The sequence below is a fragment of the Colobus angolensis genome, unplaced genomic scaffold (genome assembly GCF_000951035.1).
Source record: "Colobus angolensis palliatus isolate OR3802 unplaced genomic scaffold, Cang.pa_1.0 Scaffold754, whole genome shotgun sequence".
Lineage (NCBI taxonomy): Eukaryota > Metazoa > Chordata > Mammalia > Primates > Cercopithecidae > Colobus > Colobus angolensis.
In genome coordinates this window covers 169138-176033 of record NW_012121310.1, presented here as the reverse complement: position 1 = coordinate 176033, position 6896 = coordinate 169138, and the positions used below count along the sequence as shown (strand labels likewise).

Sequence of the window (6896 nt, the reverse complement as noted above, 5' to 3'; positions counted from 1 at the left end):
AAAAAAAAAAAAAAAAAAAATTTGCTACTATTATAATCATGGTGCATAAAGCTTTTAAAATGTTATAGAATTTGAAAAAATAAAAAACAGCATAAATATTTGTTGATAAGAAATAAAATATTTGTGACAATAATACAATGGCAGATGTAAAGATGTATAGTTATGATTTAATTGAAGTAACCTTATTAGAATAAAATATAGCTATAAATTTAATGTTTTATGTACTTTGCATCTCTTAAGATGATCATAAAAAATAACTTACAGAAAGTATAACAAAAAAATGAGAAAGGAATCAAAGCATGTCACTACAAAATTGCCAAAAAAAATGAAGACAGAGAGCAAATGAAGAAAAACATATCCACAGGAAACACAGAAAAGATATACAAACCAAATGGTAATAGTAACTTTTCCATTAGAGATTATGTTATTTATAAATGGACTAAAATCTTTAATGAAAATAAATACAACAGCTAAAGGAATTAACAACAAACAAAATGTTACAATATGCTTTCCACAATAGGGTCACATGAGCTCTCAGGAGTTAAATAGGCTGAAAGTATCAGGATGGAAAAACATATTCCATGCAAATAATAACCACAATTTGGTAAGGTAGTCATAATTATACTAGACAAAATACACATTAAGTAAACAACTGTCACAGGAGACTAAGATTGTCATTTCATAATGGTAAAAAAGAAGAGTGACAGAGGTGGAGCAAGATGGCTGATTAGAGCCCTCTAGCAATCATCCCACGTAGGAACACCAAATTGAACAACTATTCACACAAGAAAGCACCTTCACGACAACCAAAAATTATGTGAGTAATTACAGTACTCGGTTTAACAAAATAGAGGCACTAAAGAGGGAAAGACAGTCTAGAATTTCCTACACCACTTATCCCTCATTTCCCAGCAGTAATACGCGGCACAAAGAGAATTTGTATGCTTAGGGGAAGGAGAGCAAGGGATTGTTGAACTTTGCATTGAAACTTAGTGCTGCCCTGTCTTAGTAGGAAGTAATCCAAGGCAGAATTTGGCCACTGCCCATGGCGGGAACACTTTGATCAGCCCTAGACAGAAGAAAATTATTTATCCCAGCACTTGGTACCTGAGTTGTTGCTAGCCCCTCAGGCTAAAGTGCTCTAGAATTTTAAGTAAATATAAAAGGCAGTCTAGGTGGGGCACAGTGGCTCACGCCTGTAATCCCAACAGTTTAGGAGGCCAAGGCGGGTGGATCACGAGGTCAGGAGTTCTCCACCTGGTCAGACCAGCCTGACCAACATGGTGAAACTCCATCTCTACTAAAAATACAAAAATGACCAGACGTGGTGGCACGTGCCTGTAATCCCAGTTACTCAGGAGGCTGAGGCAGGAGAATTGCTTGAACCTGGGAGGCAGAGGTTGCAGTGAGCCGAGATCACACCACTGCACTCCAGCCTGGGTGACAGAATGAGACTTCGTCTCAAAAAAAAAAAAAAAAAAAAAAAAAAACCTGGCAGTCTAGATCACAATGATGGCAATCCCTGCACAAGTTTTGGTGTTTTGCTGGGCTCAGAAAAAGCGGACTGAGTTCCTAGCACCTGGTACACCGTGAAGGGTTTCCAGCATCTGTGTCCTCCCTCTGCCCACTTGCAATGCATTTCATCTGAAGATAGGCTCAGCATGGGATGGAAATTGCAATGTCTCAGTGTCTTGTCAGTTTTGGCTGTGTCTAGTCAGTCATCTTGGCTCCGAGTTGAAACTTAGTCTTTTAACAAAACAGACTGTATTAGTGCATTCCCACAATGTTATAAAAATACTAACCAAGACTGGGTAATTTGTAAACAATGGAGGTTTAATTGACTCATGGTTCTGCATGGCTGGGGAGGTCTCAGGAAACCTATAATCATGGTGAAAGCAGAAGTAGGCATGTCTTACATGGCAGCAGGTGAGAGAGAGCATGGAAGAACAGGGAAAACTGCCTTATAAGACCATCAGGTCTCATGAGAACTCACTATCCCAAGAACAGCATGGGGGAAACCGCCCCATAATCAAATCATTTCCCACCAGGTCTCTTCGTAAACACCTGGGGATTACAATTCAAGATGAGATATGAGTGGGGATGCAAAGCCTCACTATATCCTTCCACCCCTGGCCTCTCCCAAATCTTATGTCCCTTTGACATTTTAAAACAAATCATGCCTTCACAACAGTCCCCCAAAGTCTTAATTTATTCCAGCATTAACCCAAAAGTCCAAATCCAAAGTCTCATCTGAGATAAGGAAAGTCTTTTCTGCTCAGCAGCCTGTAAAATTAAAAGCCAGTTAGTTACTTCCAAGATACAATGGAGGTACAGGCACTGGATAAATGCTCCCATTCCAAATGGGAGAAATTAGCTAAAACAAAGGGGCTACAGGCCACACGCAAGTCTAAAATCCAATGAGGCAATCATTAAATCTTAAAGCACTGAAATAATCTCCTTTGACTTTGTGTCTCACATCCAGGTCACGCTGATGAAAGAAGAGGTGGGCTCCCACAGCCTTGAGGAGCTTCACTCCTGCAGTTTTGCAGGGTACAGCTCCTGCCCCCTGGCTACTTTCACAGGCTGGCATTAAGTATCTTTGGCTTTTTGAGGTGCATGGTGCAAGCTGTTGATGGATCTAGCATTCTAGGGTCTGGAGGATGGTGGCCCTCTTTTCACAGCTCCACTAGGCAGTACCCCAGTGCTGACTCTGTATAAGGGCTCCAACCCCAAATTTCCCTTCCACACTGCCCTAGCAGAGGTTTGCTATGAGGGGTCCACCTCTGCAGTGAACTTCTGCCTAGACATCTAGGCATTTCCAGGCATTCTCCGAAAGCTAGGGGGAGGTTCCCAAACCTCAGTTCCTAACTTCTGGGCACCTGCAGACCTACCACCACATGGAAGCTACCAAGGATTGGGGCTTGCACCCTCTGAAAAAATGTCCCGAGTTGTATGTTGGCATCTTTTAGTCATGGCTGGGACAGAAAGCACCATGTCCTGAGGTTGCACACAACAGAGGAGCCCTGGACCCAGCCCACAGAACCATTTTTCTGTCCAAGGTTTCTGGGCCTGTGATGGGAGGGGCTGCTCTGAAGTTCTCTGACATGTCCTGGAGACATTTTTTCCATTGTCTTGGCTCCTTGTTACTTTTGCAAGTTTCTGCAGCTGGCTTGAATTTCTTCCCAGAAAATGAATTTTCATTTTCTACTGCATCATAAGGCAAGCACATTTTCCAAACTGTTATGCTCTGCTTCCCTTTTAAACATACGTTCTTGGCTGGGGATGGTGGCTCACGCCTGTAATCCCAGCACATTGGGAGGACGAGGCGGGTGGATCATTTGAGGTCAGGAGTTCAAGATCATCCTGGCCAACATGGTGAAACCCTGTTTCTACTAAAAATAAAAAAGTTAGCCAGGCAGTAGTGGTGTGTGCCTATAATCCCAGCTACTCGGGAGGCTGGGGCAGGAGAATTGTTTGAACCTGGGAGGCAGAGGTTGTGCTGAGCCGAGATTGTGCCACTGCACTCCACTCTGAGCAATAGTGTCTGAAAAATAAATAAATAAACAAACAAACAAACATAATTTCCAATTTTATTTTATGTTTTAAATTTATTTTTTTTGAAGCGGAGTCTCCCACTGTTGCCCAGGCTGAAGTGCAGTGGTGCCATCTGGGCTCACTACAACCTCCACCTCCCCGGTTCAAGCAATTCTCCTGCCTTAGCCTCCTGAGTAGCTGGGACTACAAGCACCCACCACCACGCTCAGCTAATTTTTGTCTATATAGATATATACTTTTTTTTTTTTTGAGACAGAGTCTCGCACTGTTGCCCAGGCTGGATGGTGCAGCGGCACGATCTCGGCTCACTGCAAGCTCCGCCTCCAAGGCTCACACCATTCTCCTGCCTCAGCCTCCCGAGTAGCTGAGACTCCAGAGATGCACAACCACACCCGGCTAATTTTTTTTTTTTTTTTTTGTATTTTTAGTAGAGACGGGGTTTCACCATTTTAGCCAGGATGATCTCGATCTCCTGACCTTGTGATCCACCTGATTCAGCCTCCCAAAGTGCTGGGATTACAGGCGTGAGCCACTGCGCCCAGCCTAATTTTTGTATTTTTAGTGGAGACAGAGTTTCACCAAGTTGGCCAGGCTGGTCTTGAACTCCTGACCTCAGGTGATCCACCTGCCTCAGCCTCTCAAAGTGCTGGGAGGTTCCAATTTTAAATAATCTCTTTGTGAATGCTTTCAGAATAACCCAGGTCACACCTTGAATGCTTTGATGCTTAGAAATGTCTCCTAACAGATATCCTAAATCATCTCTCTGAAGTTCAAAGTTTCACACCATCTCTAGGGCAGGGGCAAAATACCACCAGCCTCTCTGCTAAAACATAGCAGGAGTGACCTTTACTCTAGGTCCCAATAAGTTTCTCATCTCCATCTGAGACCACCTCAGCCTAGACTTCATTGTTTAAATCACTATCAGCATTTTGGTCAAAATCGTTCAACAAGTCTCTAGGAAGCTCCAAACTGTCCCACATCTTCCTGTCTTCTTCTGAGCTCTCCAGAGTCCTACAACCTCTGCCCACTACCCAGTTCCATAGTCATCTCAACATTTTCAAGTATCCTTATAGCGGTACCCTACTCTATGCAGTACCAATTTCCTGTATTAGTTCATTTTCACACTGCTATAAAGATACTACCTGAGGTCAGGCGCAGTAGCTCATGCGCGTAATCCCAGTACTTTGGGAGGGTCAGGCAGGTGGACCACCTGAAGTCAGGAGTTTGAGAGCAGCCTGGTCAACATGGCAAAACCCTGTCTCTACTAAAAATACAAAAATTAGCTGGGCATCGTGGCATACACCTGTAGTCCCACGGAACTAGGAGGTTGAAAAGGAGAATCACTTGAACCTGGGAAGTGGAGGTTGCAGTGAGCCAAGATCATACCACTGCCGTCCATCCAGGGTGACAGAGTGAGACCCTATCTCAAAAACAAAACAAACAAACAAACAAACAAAAAATACTACCCAAGACTGAGTAATTTCTTTTTTTTCTTGAGATGGAGTTTCGCTCTTTAGCCCAGGCTGGAGTGAAGTGGTGCAGTCTTGGCTTACTGCAACCTCCACCTCCCAGATTCAAGTGATTCTCCTGTTTCAGCCTCCTGAGTAGCTAGGATTACAGGCACCCGCTACCATGCCTGACTAATTTTGTATTTTTAGTAGAGACGGGATTTCGCCATGTCAGCCAGGCTGGTCTCAAACTTGACCTCAGGCAATCCACCCACCTCAGCCTCCTGAAGTGCTAGGATTACAGGCGTGAGGCACCGCCCCTGGCCAAGACTGGAAAATTTATAAACAAAGTTTAATTGACTCATAGTTCCACATGGCCAGGAAGGCCTCACGAAACTTACAATCACAGCAGAAAAGGAAGCAGGAACATCTTACATAGTGACAGGTGAGAAAGGCTGTGCAAGAGCAGGGAAAACTGCCTTATCTCTGATAAACATCATTGTAAAAACCCTCAGGAGAATACTAGAAAATCAAATTCAACAACACATTAAATACATCATTCAACTTCCTCTCAAGCTTGGCATTCAGTCGGTGGGGACCCACAGATTCGACATGCATGTCAAGATGTGTTATTTCTGTTTGGGGCCCATCTATCCTGGCCATGGCATGATGTTCATCTGCAATGATTGCAAGGTGTTCAGATTTTGTAAATCTAAATGTCATAAAAACTTTAAAAAGAAGTGCAATCCTCGCAAAGTTAGGTAGACCAAAGCATTCAGTCTGAAAAGCAACTGGTAAAGAGCTTACAGTGGGTAGTTCATTTGAATTTGAAAAACGTAGAAATGAACCTATCAAATACCAGCGAGAGCTACGGAATAAAACTATTGATGCAATAAAGAGAGTTGAAGAGATCAAACAGAAACACCAAGCTAAATTTATAATGAACAGATTGAAGAAAAAGAAAGAGCTACAGAATGTTCAGGATATCAAAGAAGTCAAGCAAAACATTCATCTTATCCGAGCCTTGCAGGCAAAGGGAAGCAGCTGAAAGAGAAAATGGTACAGCAGTTACAAGAGGATGTGGACATGGAAGACATTTCTTAAAAATCTCTGTAACCATTTATATACATTTGAAAATGTCCTTGGAGAATTGGAACTGCTAAATTATTGGTTTATTTTTTACATAAGGTCACTTAAATGAAAAGTAATTAAAATATATCTTTCCTACATTGTTATCTGTAAAACATCAGATATTACGGATGTCAGACTGCATCCAGTGTTAAATCTTCACTGATAGATGTACTTATTTAAATCATGAAAATTCTACTTATAACTATAGAAGTGAATTGTGAACGTAAAATGGTTATGCCATTTGGACAGTGGCACTAGGCAGCATTTGCAATAATAATAATGGCAAAAATTCATGGCTAGTGATGTATAAAAAATATTCTTTGCAGTAAAATATTCCCTTTATTAATGTTATAAAAGGGGGATATGGCCGGGCACTGTGGCTCACGCCTGTAATCCCAGCACTTTGGGAGGCAGAGGCAGGCAGATCACCTGAGGTCAGGAGTTTGAAATCAGCCTGGCCAACATGGTAAAACTAAAATTAGTCTCTACTAAAACTACCAAAAATTAGCCAGGCGCAGTGGTGGGCACCTGTAATCCCAGCTACTCTGGAGGCTGAGGCAGGAGAATCGCTTGAACCCAGGAGGTGGATGTTGCAGTTAGCCGAGATTGCCCCATTGCACTCCAGCCTGGGCGACAGAGTGAGACTTTGTCTCAAAAAAAAAAAAAAGAAAAAAAAGTGGGGGGCAGATACAAGGAACTAACAATTTGTATGACCGTGTCAAGTATTATTTTGATTTTAGTATACGCTGTTTTGGTTTATTT

At 42.5% G+C, this 6896-nt stretch overlaps 1 pseudogene; it reads left to right on the top strand.

The window, feature by feature from the left end:
• Positions 1-5615: 5615 nt before the first annotated feature.
• LOC105501850 lies at positions 5616-6107 on the top strand (annotated as a pseudogene).
• The last annotated feature ends 789 nt before the right edge of the window (positions 6108-6896 follow it).